This window comes from Leptonychotes weddellii, chromosome 4, assembly GCF_054177405.1.
Source record: "Leptonychotes weddellii isolate Sample4059 chromosome 4, ASM5417740v2, whole genome shotgun sequence".
NCBI lineage: Eukaryota > Metazoa > Chordata > Mammalia > Carnivora > Phocidae > Leptonychotes > Leptonychotes weddellii.
Window position 1 is genome coordinate 65,577,000 of NC_138372.1, and position 18,182 is coordinate 65,595,181.

An 18,182-nucleotide genomic window follows, 5' to 3' on the forward strand; every position below is an offset into this window, starting at 1 on the left:
CCACTTTCCAGATCAAAGAATGGAATTAAGATGCCCAAAGAAAGTAAAAGTCATCTTCAGTGAGAAAGTCTTCTTGTTTTTCAGAGCCCAGGATCTCTTAATGTGAACAATGTGAAGAGCTTTGTTCTCATGTAGAGTCACACGAGGAACTGACCTTTAAATCCTGATGGGTCCTGCTGCGGTGATTCCCATAAAACACCAGCTAGTCACACGGCCCACACACTTGAACAGGTTGCTGTGTTAATTTTCTTTAATCAGTAATTTTTTCCCAAAAGTTGGGTTCCAGGACCCTGCTGGGAAGCCTATCAGTCAAAAATTAATGAAACGCTATTACTATTTTCAAGTATCTAATTATGCACAAGGGAAAAACCTAGTCTCAGTTGAAGTAATAGAGCATTTTAAAATAGATCAGTAGCCCAAGAGATACCTACTAAAAAGGTTATTTATTTTTGTCAGACTTTATTGCCTCAAAGGCCAAAGCAAGACCCAGAAATAAAAGCACAAAATGAATTTATCCACAATGCACACAAAGAAGAAAGAGCCAGAGGGACTCTTTTGGAAGAGATATCTATAGGTTCTCTGCTTAAAATGAAGGAGAAAGACACTTTCAGTTATGTGGTCACTTCAGTTCTTTGCTTTGCTGAAATGGTCACTGATGAGCCAGATCCTTTCGTATTTTTTGTTCACTCTTTTCCTGCTAATTTCAGTTCTTGTTTAAGAGCTGCACTGGGAACATTCTGCAAGGCAATTAGGCAGAATTTATAAAAATATTTAATATGATTATCTTTTGACCCAATAATTTCACATTTAGGAAGTCTTCCTACAGAAATTCTAACTAAAGTGTTTGAAAATATAGATATGAGAAAATTGGGGTACCCAGCTGGCTCAGTCAGTAGAGCATATGACTCTTGATCTCAGGGTCATGAGTTCAAGTCCCACGTTAGGAGTAAGTCCATTTTGCCATGTAAGGTAATACATTTTTGGTTCCAGGGATTTAGACATCTTTGGGGGCCATTATTTTACCTATCACTTCTCTCTAAGCCTCAGATTCCTCATCTCCAAAATGGAGTTTCTTCCACCCATGGTTCTTGTAAACTCCAGATGAGACAGACTCTTGGCACATAGAAATCACTCAGCAAATGTTAGCTGTCACCACCACTGTTATGTAGCCTTTTTTTTTAAGTAATCTCTATGCCCAGCATGGTGCTTGAACTTACAACCTCAAGATCAAGAGTTGCACACTCCACTGACTGAGCCAGCTAGGCACCCCAGGGTATTTGACTTTTAAGGTTCTGGCTTGTTACAGTCTGTACTTTTCTGTGTATATAAAATGTTTAAAAGTTTGTTAAAGAATGCATGGACAAAATATTACAATAAGGCTCTTCAGCCCTGGGAGATTTCTGGGAGGCCCTGGCCACCAAACTTCCAAGCATGCCATGAATAGCCCAAACTCCTAGCCCTCACTGTGATGGCTCAAAGATGGCATCCCTATCATAGCCCTACAACAAAGCTACCTGACTCTGTGTTCTCCTTGGTAACTTGAATGAGGCAAATAAATAAATAAATAAATAAATAAATAAATAAATGCAAAAAAAAAAAAAGAATGCATGGAGAAGTCAGAAAATAGGGATGCTGTCCTGATGGTACATGTATTTTGGGTTCTCGAAAAAAAATCTAAAGTTTTAGAGGTAAACATAAAATTAGGGCAGACAGATGAAAATGTATTTCCACTTTCTGTCCATCAGTTAAGGTTAACACCTATTGAACAATGGAACAGTTAAGGATGATATGGTTTGAAAATGCCCACAATACGTATGAAAATATTTAAGAAGACTTAAGCAAAAACATGTATACAAATTTTTTATTTATTTATTTATTTATTTTTTTTAAAGATTTTATTTATTTATTTGAGAGAGAGAATGAGAGACAGAGAGCATGAGAGGGAAGAGGGCAGAGGGAGAAGCAGACCCCCTGCTGAGCAGGGAGCCTGATGTGGGACTCGATCCCGGGACTCCAGGATCATGACCTGAGCCGAAGGGCAGTCGCTTAACCAACTGAGCCACCCAGGCGCCCAACATGTATACAAATTTAATACAGTCCATAATGTCAAGAAACAAAGAATTGGAATAGTGGTTACATTTTGTAGAGAAATTTAATTTTGAGACAGATTCTGAAGGAGAGGTTCAGAAATTTCTTTTCTTTTCTTTTCTTTTTGTGAGAGAACGTGCATGTGCACAAGAGTGGTGTGGGGGAGGGGCAAAGGGAGAGGGAGAGAGAGACTCTTAAGCAGGCTCTATGCCCAGGAAGGGCTGACGCAGGGCTTGATCTGACGACCCTGAGATCATGACCTGAGCCGAAACCAAGAGTCAGATACTTAACCGACTGAGCCACCCAGGCGCCCCCAGAAATTTCTAAGAAGGAACAATTCAAATAGGAAACTGGACTATGATGAGTCACAAAGAAGGGGCCTTGTCAGCAGACCGCAGGGAGGAGTAGTAGATTAAGGTGGCTGGAGCAGAATTTCCTTCTCCAAGTTCTGAAGAGTCATGAAAACAGATACTGGTATTTACATGAACATATGCACAGAAAAATGTCAACAGACAATTAAATAGAAGATTTAGGCCACCAGCAAAACCGACTCGACATCACAGATTTACATTGACTGTGACAATTACCGTCTTCCCTATATTCCCTATATTTGCTGGAGCCATGGTAAAAATGTAAAGTGTGAAGCTGATATTTGTGAACTGCTTTGAAAAAGAAAAGGGGAATGCTGATGGAGACCATGAGTTAGCCTCCCTTCATTCTCTGTTGGAAGTGTTAGAATTATCTCTCTAGGGTTAGATATAATTATTGAATAGATTAACATGGACAAATATCCTCTCCCTGAAAAGGGACAATCTATTTTGAAAATATCCCATTTAATGCTATCAAAATATTCTAATATTGGGCTAAATTCACCTTTCTGCCTTCAAATTAATTTGAGTGAAAGGCTCACCCTAATTTCTGTTGGGGGGTTGTAGATGGCTATGACCACTAACAGAAAATTTGAGTCAGTCCAGATTTGTGGCTTCCAGCACAGAGGGCGCCCTATGGCCCATCTGGTCAATCACCAGGTCCTCCTGCCCGCCTCATTATCACCGCTCACATCCTGATTCCCACCACTGTTGTTCCAGATGTAGCCTCACCTCCGTTTGCCCAAATACTGGGGCAGCTTCCCCAGAGTCTGCCCACCATACTGTGGCCAGAATGAATACTCTCTCTCTCTCTCTCTGCCAACTTGAACAGATTCGTGCCATGCTTAAAGTTGGCCTCACAGTGGGAATGCCTCACTGTTGTCTCTGTGAGTTGTGAGTTGGGTCACAGGCCATGTCTTACTGATAATAAACCCCCAAAGATTCCAGTGATGCAGTTGTCTTAGCCCTTGTCTAGAATGCCTTCCCCATCGCTCAGTCACTGGCTCTGTTGCCTGGCGGACTCCTGTTCCTGCAGGTCTCAGCTCAGATGCTTTCTCCTGCATGAATCCATAGTCTTGACTTCCCCAGCTGGCTCATATCCTTCTCCTAAAGCCTTGCTGGGCTTTGTGTAGACTTTCACATAAGACTTGTCTTGTTTGATTGCAATTATTTATTAAGCTCCTTGAAGACAGGGACCACGTCTTAGTTTTTTTTTTTTTTTTAGCTTTATTTATTTACTTGAGAGAGAGAGAACAAGAGCACAAGTGGGGGGGGGGTAGGGAGAGAAAGAATCTCAAGCAGACTCCCCATTGAGCATGGAGACTGACTTGGGGCCCAATCTCACCACCCTGAGATCATGACCTGAGCCAAAACCAAGAGTCAGATGCTCAACCAACTGAGCCACCCAGATGCCCCTAGTTTTTTTTTACATAGTCAGTAAATAGCAGCTTCTAGTACATTCATTATAGGCACACAGTGAACATTAATGGATGTTGAATGAAAAAATTAATACTACCACTGATATGGGGTAAAGAGTTCCCCCAATTAATTAGATCAACATTTTTCGCCCATTCCTGCTATATGTGGCAGCAGGGGAAAAACCTTTCTTCCTAATTATGTCAAAAACATTGTCCCATGAAGTCTTTGCATTTTGAGAATAAAGGCTGAAAGAAATTTTTATCCTTTATAACATTAAAGGCCTTGATTATTGGCAAAGAGAGGACACCAGATTCATTAGAAGCAATTCTTTCTCTGTTCCTGTAACTAATTACAGATGAGTAATTTAAAAAAATTAGTATCCATAAAGATCGACTGTAAACCAATAAGGATGATGAGTTGCATCGTAAGAATTCCATGCTATTTATATCTCCCCACACACACTCAGTGCATTTATTCTAAGTGGAAAAGTACAAATATTGGGATAAAAACATTTAAACTACAGAAACAAGAAATTCCAAATGCTAATCCTGCCTAAACGGCAGAATTTAATTCTGTGCTAAGCTACTGTATATAGGATTAAGAGGCGTGGTTAACCAAACATTTGAGAACAAGCAATTACCACTGAATCTATCACATATTTGTTTCACACATAATTTATACAATAAGCCCACAGTGGGGAAAAGTAAAATGCTGTTTGCAACATTTTTTTTCCAGCCACAAATTTTTCAGGCATCTTCCCCGCCCCCCCCATCAGAGATTATTTACTCCTATGGCTTTAGGTTGGATGGCAGTGGGATACTTTTTCTCTGATATGTAGGGAAAAAGAAATAATATCTCTAACATGTTTTTCTTGGCTGTGTCCTTCCAGCCAATCTTGGGCACCTGAATGCGGAGATGCATGGTCCCCATAGTTGATTATGGGATACTTAAGAGTGGAATGGACATGCAAGGGAACACTTTCACTTACTCATTTATTTGTTCATTCAACAAACATTTGTGTGCCAACCTGTGTGCCCAGAATTGTGCTGGGCCTTCAGCATACAAGTGAACAGGACACGGTCCCCACCCTTGATGAACTCACAGTGTCGCAGCAGACAATTAACCCCACAATTACAATATAGAATAAGAAGCCAGGCCGGTTGTGGGGTGGGGGTACTCAGAGTTACAGGGGCTCTGACTGGGATAGTCAGCAAGGGCTAGAAGTGCCATCTAAGCTGCATCTCAAATGACCTAAAGGGCCCAGACTGTTGAAGGAGGGCAGAGAAGTGGAAATTCACAGCCTGGGGAAGAGCTGGGAGAGACGAGATCACAAGGGAAGGTGGGAGAAGATGAGGCAGGACGGTGCTCATTGATAGGGCAGGGCAGGTATTTGCAAAGATAGGGGATCTGAGACTCTAACTAAAAATGTTATGTGCCGACAACACAAGCAGCTGCTTCTGGGGCCCTCCTCCCCCTCTCCACCTGGGACACCTACCAGAAAGAGGACAGCTGAGAGTTCAAATATATGTGAGAGAAGCTTTAAATCTTTGTGCAGTGGCATGTTGGCTGAACTGACTCTGGCCTTTGCACTTACTTTGACATTTTGCACAAAGTAGGGTGATAGGCACCATCAAACCCTAACTTTGTAACTGGCTCAGCTCTGGCTGTGAGTCCCTATTTGGCAAGAGCGTGACCTGGGGCAAGGGATTTCACCCCATTGTGCCTCGCTGACTCGTCTTTACAAAAATTTGCAGCAGGACAAAAGTGAGTGTACGTAAAGTGCTCAGAACAGAGCTTGGTACAGAACAAATGCCCAGTAAGTATTAGCCATAATTATTCTACTCCACACATGGGATGTGCCAATGAAGCCAGTTCGCTGGTTATTTTAATAACCAGCATGTCATTTATAGGACTGGGCTCAGAAGTAACGCTGCTGTTGTTTAATGTCTTTGGCACTAACGGAGATTAGAAAAGTTAACCCTGTGAACACAAGGACTGACCTTTGGCTGCCTTTCAAAAGTTGCAATGGAATTTTTTGTTTATCACCATTCATTGAACGTTCATTATCCCCCACACTTACTGAGTGTCCACTGAATGTCAGGCCTGGGCCGACAAGGATACCTGAGTAGGTCTGAAAATCTACTACTCACTCAGTACATGCTTAGCAAGTCTGCAGAAAGTGCAGATCACTGGTGATTAGGATAAAACGATGACCTGGGCCCTCCTGCAGAAGGTGATCCATGCTAGAAAGAAGCAGAGGTTGTGATAACGAACATCTGTGCAAAGCTTTCTCTACACCAGGCTCTGTGCTCCATGCATTACCCCCGAGTGCCTGGGAGGTGAGAGGATGGAATCATGGTTCTGAGCTGAGGGGATCAGGAAAAACTTCACGGAGGTGGAAGCCTTAGAACAGGATCTTGGAAAATATTTCTGGAGCATTATGCTTAACCCAGGTTTTATAATGGAACAGGTCCCATGGCTTTTTCTAAAGGTGCTTCTTGGTAGAAAGGCTATTTTATTGTTATTTTTTAAAGATTTTATTTATTTATTTAATTGGCAGAGAGAGAGCGAGAGCAGGAACACAAGCAGGGGGAGTGGGAGAGGGAGAAGCAGGCTTCCTGCTGAGCATGGGAGCCCAATGCGGGGCTTGATCCCAGGACCCTGGGATCATGACCTGAGCCGAAGGCAGACACTTAACTGACTGAGCCACCCAGGCGCCCCTAGAAAAGCTATTTTAAAGGAAAGAGCCAACACAGGGATAGTTTCTACTAAAAATTTTCATCTGGCTACAAGATAGAACTACTACGAACCTGAGCAAGGGTCCAGCTGTTTCTTCAAAAATTAACCACCTCCCATGACATTATCAAGCCCGATCGTCCTCTTGGCCTGTAGCGCAGTTCCAATCCCATTTCTCCCTGAATGCTCCTTCTTTCCCACAAACCACTGGGATTCATGTTTGCAGCACACTCTGAAATCCTGTTCCCAATTATTGGTTGTGTAATTTATTGATAAAGCAAAGCCAAATATGAGTAAGAAGGAAAGCCTAATTAGAAATGAAGCACTCAATGTCCCAACAAGGAAAATTCCAGGGCTTCAAGAATAGAAAATCAGTGATGCATAGTTTGAGGGCTTTGTCACCAAAGAAATAATCCCAATGCTTAATAAACCAAAACATGGTTTAAACAGATGGGGCAAAGTTATCAGTCGCAGAGAATGGGCACCTACAGAGTAACAGAATGATTTAGAACCAAAATGACTCTGGCATACACGAAAGAATATCTATTTGGGTCCTGAAATGAACATTATAAAAAATCTGTATGAAAAGGAATATAAAATCAGCCATGAAGAGAGAACATAACAGGATATGGGCTGATATAGAAATGCTGGAGCTACTTTTTTTATAAGATTGATTAACCAATTGAGTTAAATAGTTGATTTGTATGACTTTTTTTATTGAACTAACTTCTTAAGTGGATCAACCAAACAGTAATTTTTAGTAGAGTGTGGATGCAGCTTTATTCTAACAAATTTGCCCTTAAACAGAAAACCTATTCTCACAACAGAAAAACCATTGCAACAACACGTGTCTGCATATTCTCTGCCTACATATACCTGAACATGTTTCTAATCAGCTGACCACCTACACGAAGGTAGCTCATAGGGCCGTATTTTTCCTTGTAGGAGAAACGGCAAAGCCTCAGTATGTTTAAAAGTCTTTGAAAATTATTGGACCAAAATTATAGACACCTAGTGTTGAGTGTCCGTGAATTGCTGGATGGTCCTTACCAGATCACTTAGCCTCCATGTTTTCTTTTCTTTCTTTCCTTTTTTTTTTTTTTAAGATTTATTTATTTATTTATTTATTTGAGAGAGAGGGAGAGAGAGTACAAGTGAGCAGGGCAGGGAGGAGCAGAACCTGGGCAGGGAGGAGCAGAGCGAGAAGGAGAAGCAGACTCCCCACTGAGCAGGGAGCCCAATGCGGGACTCGATCCCAGAACCCTGGGATCATGACCTGAGCCGAAGGCAGTTGCTTAACCGACTGAACCACCCAGGTGCCCCAGCCTCCATGTTTTCTAATTATTGTCTTATACAACCAAAAGAATGATATTCTCTCTCTCTCTCTCTCACACACACACACAACCACACACACCCTATACCCTTGAGCACTGAGAGACAACAGGCAGATCGGGAGGCTCTTCCATCTGCAAGAAACAGAGAACTGGAGGCAAGCGGAAAACACAGCTTCTGAGTGGTGGCGAAACAGGTGCCATTAATGCCCCATCTTCCAACCACTGATTGAACTAGGGGCCTTTCCCAGCCAGAGAATAATTTTAGGGAATGAGCTTCCTGGTGAGCTCACAGCTTAACACTGCTTGTATCACCATCTTGAGTCAGCAGTGGATAACGCTGTGCAGAATAAACTAATTTTAGTCATCTGTGGGATCCTTGTAAGCGTTCCATAGTGACTTTAAAGAGTCAGTGTGAACTTGCTATCTCTGCTTCATTTCCTGCTCCCAATAACCCACTAAAGGGTATTTTTAGATGACGACATCTTACAGGATTTGTCTAGGTGCATTTCTCTGTCTGAGAACTGGCCGATGAAAATTCTGCCACAGGGGCGCCTGGGTGGCTCAGTCGGTTAAGCGTCTGCCTTCGGCTCAGGTCATGATCCCGGGGTCCTGGGATCGAGTCCCGCGTCAGGCTCCCTGCTCGGCGGGGAGCCTGCTTCTCCCTCTCCCTCTGCCTGCCACCCCCCCCGCTTGTGGTCTCTCTCTCTGTGTCAAATAAATAAATAAAATCTTAAGAAAAAGGAAATTCTGCCACAGATTCCAAAGTCTGGAGGCCTTCTGGTTAAATGACCCAGGAAAGTGATTAACAAATATGGCAACAAAGGACATGGAAATGAAGTCTTCTACATGCTAGAGGGAAAAGAACTGCCCTCCTTACTCTCATCTTAGCAACATTTTCCGGGAACCTCAGCCCACAGCTGCATGGAGGGAAGAGATGAAGAGAGAAAAATGCTCAGCCCGAGGCTAATACTATTTCCTCCAGCTATCATACTATACATTTGGAATGTGAAATGATCCCTCAGCTTCTTAATCATCCCGGTCTGTGCCGCACCTCTGGGCTCTGAGTCATATCTCACTGGCAGTCAATCGCATGCTGAATATAGAGCACCTCTAATTTGTTCAGCATCTCGTGGGTCACTGAGAGAGAATAGAGCCTGAGGACAAACTGCTCAGATCACCCATATCCAGATATGTGAGCCCAGACTATAACACTGAAGAACTCATATTGCATGGAGAATTGTGTGTAAGAGGTTGCAGTAGGGTTTTGTGTTTCTGAGAAAGATGGGTTTGGCTGTATTTATGAAGGAATGTGGAAACCCAGAGGAGCTGAGTTGGGACGAAGGGGGTAAGGAGAATTGAAGGCAAATGGAACCCACGATGTTGGTTGTGAATAGCCCATCAGCCAGAAAGAATGTGAAGGGACCCTGTCATAGGTGAAAGACGTTTTTTGGTTTTTGTCTTTTCATTCTTAAAAAACCTTCAACCCTGGGGCGCCTGGGTGGCTCAGATGGTTAAGCGTCTGCCTTCGGCTCAGGTCATGATCCCAGGGTCCTGGGATCAAGTCCGGCATCAGGCTCCCTGCTCCTTGGGAGCCTGCTTCTCCCTCTGTTTCTCTCTCTCTCTCTCTCTGTCTCTCATGAATAAATAAATGAAATCTAAACAAAAACCTTCAACGCTGGAACATTTGATATCAATTTGTCCTGGTCTAAAAAGAGAATTAGACAGCTTCCAATGAAGTATATGAGAAGCCTAAGGAGAAGAGGGCGAGGGAGGGCAGAGAGAGAGGCAGAGTTGGAAATTATGAACAGGGAAAAAGAGGGAAATGGTGTGTCCCGTAATTATTTGTGTAGGAAAGGCAGCTAATAAGAGTTCCAGTGTAGAATTTCTGGTTCTTGAATTCATTAAAAGTAACTCTGAGACTCTTGGATTTTGGGGGGCCAAGACTTTGCTATAGGAAACTTCATTTAAACTCCTCTTTCCAAAGAAAACACACTTCACACCAAGATATACAATCTATGTGTAGCTTCGTTGTGCTGCTAGAAACTTGGTCCCACTGCCTGATTCTTCTTTACTGAGAATCCCAGTGTCCTCATTTACCCCTCCAAAGCTGAGTTTGATGGACTCCAGTTGAGTAAAGCAAGTCTTTCAGAGCAGAGAGGCAGTTGCCCTGGGGTTGGCCCATCTGCTTCTGAAAGTCTGTGCTGCCATCTTTGGGAACCATGAAGGCAGTCCTTCCCGCAGGATCCTAAGACAACCTTTTGAGGAACGTTGTGTTAAGGAATGTCTGGAATGTTTCTGGTCCTGAGAGTTCCGATATGGTCCACGCTGAAGAATGGGCAGAGCAGTATTAACCGTGTGCAGCAAGACCAGTTCAGATCAGAGACAGATCGGGGGTGGGGGGGTGGGGGGGTGGAATCATAAGAGGAAGGATAAGACTGCCCTTCTCAATCATTAAACGCAGTTTCAGAATTTCTTTCTGGATTCCAAGTGCATCACACAGACCACCTACTACCCTTCCAGGCTAATCAGAGGGTAGGTACTAAATAGGCTATCAATCATCAGTGAAAAAAGTAGCAACTACCTGCAATTTTTTCATACTGGCCTTTGGCTTAGTATATGAATGAACGAACTTGTTAAAATATCAGTATAACTGCACCTTTGATTTTATGTTATTAACAACAGTTATTCACAGAATCAGGAAGTTCTCTTTCTAAATAGATTTTAAAGGTTTTAAATATATTTAAAGGTTTAAAGATTTCATTTATAGGTAGGTGTCTGCGTGTGTACACAGACACATATATATGAAAATACATTTTGCCTGAATGCCTTTTTTGTTTATTAGAACTGTAAACTTACTAAGGCTGAAGGCATTGCTTTAATAAAGATATTTAGCATTTAAAATCATATTTAGTGTCTAGGGTACTACGGTCATTTATTTTCTTACTTTTTATTTTGAATATTCTCCACCACAGGATTTCTCCTAAGCTTTTTGTCTGCATTGCACAGTAAGAAATACATTTAAAATTTTGATTCAGTACACTCCCATGTATATGTCTATATGCTATTTATATACACATATAAGTATGCATAAACGTATACACACACACACACACTACCCCATAATTTCATGAAACAAAACCTGCCCTTAAAAATGTATGATACATTTCTGGTATTTTCTGTTCTATTCTGTTTCTTCATTTGTATAAAATATCAGTCATGACACATTTTATTAATTTCTCTACCCACTAACAGGTCGTAACCTGGAGTTTGAGAAACATTGTTCTACCTGGCCCTTCAAATAATTTCATAATTCTATTAAACAAAATACAATGTTATAATGCCATAATATGGAAATCTATTTGAAATGATTTAAGGAAATGAGTGCTAATAAAAGGACTGTATCTCTGATTTAAGTTAATTATGATCATTATTATGTTATCACATTTTAGAGAATATTACCTTTTTAAAAATGAGAATAATCACAAATCCCTTTCTTCTTTTTTTTTTTTTTTAAAGATTTTTATTTATTTATTTGACAGAGAGAGACATAGCGAGAGCAGGAACACAAGCAGGGGGAGTGGGAGAGGGAGAAGCAGGCTTCCCGCAGAGCAGGGAGCCCGATGTGGGGCTTGATCCCAGGACCCTGGGATCATGACCTGAGCTGAAGGCAGACGCTTAACGACTGAGCCACCCAGGTGCCCCCCTTTCTTCTTTTTGAATAAGATTTTTTACAACCTTGCAAACTTAAAAATTAAGCTATCTCCATTCTTTAGGCTTCCCACCCCTCCCCATTCCCCCTCCTCTTTTTTAAAGAAAAGATAATGACATTTAAGAGAATACAAAATTAAGACTAAAAGTCTAGGTTTTACCATAAAGAGTTCTACGAGCTCATTTTAGAATTATATATATATATGTATATATATTATTATATGTATGTATATTTTTATAAATATAGATATTTAAATATTTTATTTGTTTGGGAGAGAGAGAGCATGAGCTTGTGGAGGGGCAGAGGGGTAGAGGGAGAGGGAGAAGCTGACTCCCCGCTGAGCAGGGAGCAGGGACCCCATACGGGGCTTGATCCCAGGACCCTGAGATCATGACCTGAGCCAAAGGTAGACACTTAACCAGCTGAGCCACCCAGGTGCCCTCATTTTAGAATAATAAAAAGGCCATATGCAGCATGAGGATAAATGTAGAATCTGGCTCTGGGTACTTTATGATTCCTTAGAATTGAACTGTAAATTCAACTTTTGAGAATAAAATCAGACTTTAATTACCAAAAAAGGATAATTCTTAAAGAAACTTTGTGGTGACTCTACCTGTGAATATGGAGATTCACTCTGTAGTGTGAGTAATGACACAGAGATCCTCTGCTTGTCAATAAAATTGTCATTAAAATTTGAAATAAGACTGTATATTCCCCTTTAACATATCTGGGTTGTAAATTTAGATTTTTGCATAATGTGAGTTAAAATGGACCCTCCTTGTACTTGTTCTTGTTGATGCCTATAGAGTTCACAAATTGGTGTTGAGAGAGAGGTATGTTAAAACCCCAAATACCACAATGTGATTCCCTGGACATCAAGACAGGCAGACTCTTTTGATAAGAGTCACCCTTGGAGAATTGCCTTACTGACCCAGAACCCCTCGTTAGCGGCAGGTGGGGTGGAAACACCGTACAAACTTCTTCCCACCCAGAGCAGAGAAATTTGACTACAGAACTCTCAACGTGCCCTCCCGGCCCCCACCCCGCACCTGGCTTTCTTCACAGGGCCTCCGCTGGCTCGCTCGCCCACCACACCTGCTCATAAGTGCTGTTGGTTTCTGCCTCCCTCTAGACTCGTGTGCAGAAGGCGGGCAGGGGTGTCATCCTATCCACTGTTGCATCTCCAAACTAGTACAATGAACTGGGCACACTGGGCATTCCGTAACAACGGAGTGAGGTAAAGAAGAGAGGAATAACTGAATTTCGAATTAATCATCCACTTTGACTTATAGCCCCTTCAAGAGTCAGCCTTCTCTATACACCCAGCCTCGTGTGAAGCAAGGGCCAAGAACTCTTCAGGGGAGCCCGCATCCCCGAATCCAGCAGGCAGCTCACTTCCAGGGGGTGTCCAGCCCCCTCCAGGTAAAATAAGACGGAGGAAGTTAATATTCTATAGAGCAGTTGCTAGGGATAGCACTGGCTAGGGCATATACTGTTGACCCTTGAACAACATAGAGGTTAGGGGCACTGACCAACCATACAGTTGAAAATCCGCGTGTAATGTTTACTCCCCCCAAACCTTAACTACTAATAGTCTACTGTTGACTGTGGCCTTACTGATAACATGGATGAACACAGTTTGTATGTTATATGTATTACATACTGTATTCTTACAATACAGTAAGCTAGAGAAAAGAAAATGTGAAGGAAACTGTAAGAAAGAGAAAATACATTTACAGTCCTACATTGTATGTATCGAAAAAAATCTGTGTATAAGTGGACCCGCACATTTCAAACCCGTGTCGTTCAAGGGTCAAATGTAAAAGGCTTTCCATGAAGATTTATTCAGTGAAGGTACAAAGCAGAAGGATCCAGTCCCAAGACACTAATTACCCTCCTTCTGGGAGTGTTAGGAAGGGTTCCTGAGCCAGGTGGACACAAATGGCATTTGCAGTCACTCTCCGATGGGTCTGCACCATAGGAACCTGTCATTTTGGTAGGTCAAAGACAAGCAAATATTATCATATTGTTCGACCTATTACAGGTTTAAAAGTGCCATGGCTAGAAACCAGTCAAGGCTGAATCCTGATGCTAACAAGAAAGCCTGAACGGCATAGCAGAGATCCATTTCAGCTTCTCGCGTTTCCGAGCAACGGGGAAAAGGCAGAGGCTCAGGATACTCCACATGGCAATACACAAGTTGCTTTCTGCTGATTTATGCAGGTCTCCAATGCCACCAACCCAGCGTTTATGTATTTTAGTGCATGATATTAATAGAGACTTGGGGAATAATAATACCTGCCATTCACGGTATACCTACCATGGATTTTTTGCACTGTACTATACTTCACATTTTCAGTATCTCTTGTGTGTACAATTACCCTGCTCACAACGAGCTGAGGAAGTAGGTATTTTTGCTCCTTCATTTTACAGACACTCCGTAGTGCCTCAAAGATGTTAAATTGCGTGGCCTAACATCCTCAGCTGGGACTTAATGACACCAGGTTCTCTGCTCCCTCCACCACAGTAATAAGACTCGACACTTACAGAGCCTCCTATGAGCCAGGCACCAAGTGTTAACTCATTTCACCCATAATAAGCCAATGAAGGTGCTGCTACGGTCCCCGTTCTACAACTGGGCAAACAGGGCGAAGAAGTTAACCAGCCTGCCTCAGGCACATAGGAAGCAAGAGACGGGGCTGGAATTCAGGCCAAGGCTGATTGTTGATTGGTTCGATAATAAAGAAAGCCATTTAACCACATTTAACCCAGGACTTTCCAAACTTGTTTGACTAGGGAACCATTTGTAAGTTGTACCTGTTACGACTGTTAACAACTTGGGAAAACACAGTTTGGGAATCACAGGTCCACCTGCCTCCACTTGACCCAGGCCCTCTTGCCTCTCCCAATCCAGAGTCCGTGCCCGTCACCACTGTGCTCTGCCTGCCTCTTAAAGACCCCAGGGTCTCCATCTGCATACCTCACTAACCACATCTCCTGACTGTAGAAGCTGGATGTCAAAAACTGTCCATCTGCACTCTTGATTCTTTCTAAAAGCCTTGTAATAAGACGAAAGCAATACAGCACGTTTGTAAAGGTTAATGTAAAATAAATTATTTTAGAATAGAAAGTGACTTCTACCTCCAACGTCCATACGGAGAAAAACAATCTTTTCTGCTTTGAGCAACTAAAAATACTAAAAACCCTCGAGGTCTTTAGGGCCGTGAAGCTATGAATTACAGTGTGAATATCAAATAATTCCATGAAGGTCATGTAAAAGAACTGAGTTCAACACATCACTGTCAATTTCACCACTGTTGGGATGGATAAAACATAACGTTTATTGGGTATTTATTATGGGCCAGGCACTCTGCCATGTGCTTTCCACAGATTGTCTTATTTTGCAACAACTTTACGAGATAAATACTGACGTTATTCTCATCCTACAGAAGCAAAACCCAAGGTACGAGGAGTTTAAGCAGCTAGCCCAAGATCACACAATTATCTAGCAAGTGGTGGAGCCAGGATATGAAACAGAGAACCTAGTGTTTAAATGTCCCGAGCCGTTTTAGACATTAACTAGGGGGTGCACAGAGCAGAGCCAAGTAGGAACCCCCAGGTTCTAACAAAGTGATCATTTGCTTTTCGCAAGCCCTACATTAAAAGGTACATAACATCTACTAAAACCCTGGGGGAACTTCAAAGTCTGTCAACTGGAAATAGGATTCCAGTGGGGGAAACCCTAAAACCTTTCATTGCTCCAAGATGATATGTTGGCTTGGCAGATCTGGCTCATCTTAAAAGGAAGTTTTTTTGGAAGGTATAACTGAATAATATGGCATTAAAGAAATATGATTCGAGTTCTTATGCTTATAAAATCATAGTTGTCATTTCTAGGCTTGCTGAAGACTGTCTTGTTATCCCTTACTAAGTTGGAGGAAACCAGTACTATACAGACATCCATACATTGTGCACTTTTCTTCCCTTTCCGAAAGAAACTCACAGGGTTTTAAGTATTTTTAGTTACTCGGAGCAATCAAAACATTAAGTGTTTTCCTCTATATGGACATTAGAGGAAAAAGGCGCTTTCTATTCTAAAATAATTTATTTTACATTAACCTTTACAAACGTGCCCCATTGATTTGGTTACTTTATAAGGCTTTCAGAGAGAATCGAGACTGCATGAAATGTTGAAAATTCATCTAAAATAACTGGGAATTCACGCAGTTGATTGTTTTTTAAAAAAAACAACTGCAGAGGGATTTTCAAGAGGTAAAGAGATGCAACCAAAAGGTAGAAATGGTCATTCGGTGAGGCATGGAGGCATGGAGGCAGCCTTGAGAATGTGCACTTAAGGAAAAATTGCTAAGTCAAAAAAATCACAGAATAAATAATCCTGGGAGGCAGTACAGCATGGGGTTAAGAAAAAGGCTCAGATTCCAACAGCCTGGGTTTCACTCATTAGGTATGTGACCTTGTGCAAGACAGCTCTCCTCCCAGATTTAGTTCCTTCCTATTTAAATGAGGTTGTTAACGAGACCTATCTCATAAGGTTGCTTGCTGTGAAAATTAAGTAAGATAATTTATAAAATGCCCTTAGGACAATGTCTGGTAATTGCTCAAGAACTGTTAGCTATTAAAAGCAGAAAATGCCATTATTATTCCTGTGCCCATGAATGGGCGTGGAGAAGGTAAGGTAAGAAGTTAAAATAAAACATGGATAATCATAGGTCTACCGCTGTAAACCTAAATGACAGAATCAACATATTGTAGGCTCTCACCAAATACTGAATGAACAAATCAATCAATCAATCAATCAGTGAATGAATCAATGAATAGAGTCACAGGAAGGAAAGCTTACTTTCGGAAAAGCGAAATTCTTTGCCTTCTGCAGGCCCCTTTACCTCCCTCTACTCTACCCATAAGAGAGTAATTCATAGGAGCCTTCCCATTCCCCAGGCAGCAGTTCAGTTTCAGTGCAGTAAATTTTCAACTTTTTCCAAAACTAGAGTAAAATGTACACGGGGACATAATGAACTTAGAAACACTTTAAGCGACCTCAACCTCATGACAGGAGAAAAAGATGGTCAAAGGTGAAGTTATATTTAACGCACCTTTAATTTGTCTCAATAGGTGTGATCTGAAACAGATGAATGTTGTGTGAAATATATCTATTTTAATTGTTGTTGTTTTTTGCAAAAGGATAGCTATAAAAGAAAAGGGAGTGTGCTGAGCGAGGGAGTGGGAAGGGAGGACCAGGATTTGGGTTATTTTCTGTCACTAGGGGAGGCATCATTATCCTGTTTTCCTTCAGTTCAGTTATGTACCTTTAGAAATTACTTTTGGCTTCTCTCCAATTCTGAACCAGGAGCAAAATCACAAACACATTCGACAACAATATGTTCCTCTTGCGTAAATGTCTCTTCTAAGCCACATACATAATTAAAATCCTGTTGACTCAGGAATAACGTCTCAGAACTGAATGTCCAAACTCTGTAACTTGCTTCCTTTTCTAACCAGACAGCACAGTTGCCAAGAGCTTCTGGGCCCTCTGCCTCTTTTCTCCATGTATAATTATTATACATTATATAGCATATAATTGATTTGCCAAAGCCTGCCGGAAAAGTTTCCTGGGACTACTCATCTGAACTCTGTTGTGTATACATGTGACCGAAAACAAAGTATACCAAAGCAAAAGTAAAAAAGGAGGTGGGATGGGGAGCGGATGTGCAATGTTTTCTCTCCAGGGAAAGGAGATTAAAGTCATATATATATATATATAAAACACATATATATATATCTGTAAAGCAAAAGTTACTTAAGGTGGAAGAGTATTTTAAAAATTAATGATGCTGGGGCACCTGGGTGGCTTAGTCGGTTAAGCCTCTGCCTTTGGCTCAGGTCATGATCTCAGGATCCTGGGATTGAGTCCCACATCAGGCTCCCTGCTCGGCAGGAAGCCTGCTTCTCCCTCTCCCTCTGCCTCTGTCCTTCCCCCGACTTGTGCTCTATCTCTCTCTCTAAAAATAAATAAAATCTTTAAAAAAATTAATGATATGCCGTATTATAACACAAATCCTTAGTTTCCAATATTTGAAATGAGGAAATAGACTTTAAAATGTCTTCAAAATATATATGAGGCATAAAATAAAGCACTTTGGCTTTCCTTCACCTTTGGGCAGCACCAAATCTAAACCAGACATGAAAATCTATCCTATTTTTAAAGATCTCTAGAGAAAGAGGTTGCACAATGTTTCTTAGGAAGTTGTTCCAATATTCCTCCCAGTCGTAAAACTTACATTCTAACCTAAATCCCTCACGTTCTGGTTTCAGTCCACTTCCTTTTGCTCTGCCTAAGTCGGGTTGGAGAACAGTCGCTCACTTACCAAACCAACATTATGAGAACATTCCCAGTGCTGTGTAATTTTTTTCAGCAATGGAAATTAAACACACAGCCTGCAGTTGGCTGGATCTCTTCTATTCCTTCAAAAATATTTAGATATGATATTGGCTCATTTTTAGTTTTCT

At 41.6% G+C, this 18,182-nt stretch overlaps 1 protein-coding gene across 35 annotated transcripts in view; it reads right to left on the bottom strand.

Annotated features, from left to right (window-relative positions):
* LOC115941363 (uncharacterized) overlaps positions 1 to 18,182 on the bottom strand; it is a 105,447-nt gene that overhangs the window by 42,868 nt on the left and 44,397 nt on the right. For 9 of the 35 annotated variants that reach the window (XR_014144939.1, XR_014144940.1, XR_014144941.1 and 6 more), the window contains one exon: positions 155 to 302. The exons of the other annotated variants lie outside the window; for them this stretch is intronic. The gene's annotated coding sequence lies outside the window, so the exon portion shown is untranslated. The remainder of the gene's footprint in view (positions 1 to 154; positions 303 to 18,182) is intronic. 35 annotated transcript variants of the gene reach the window in all.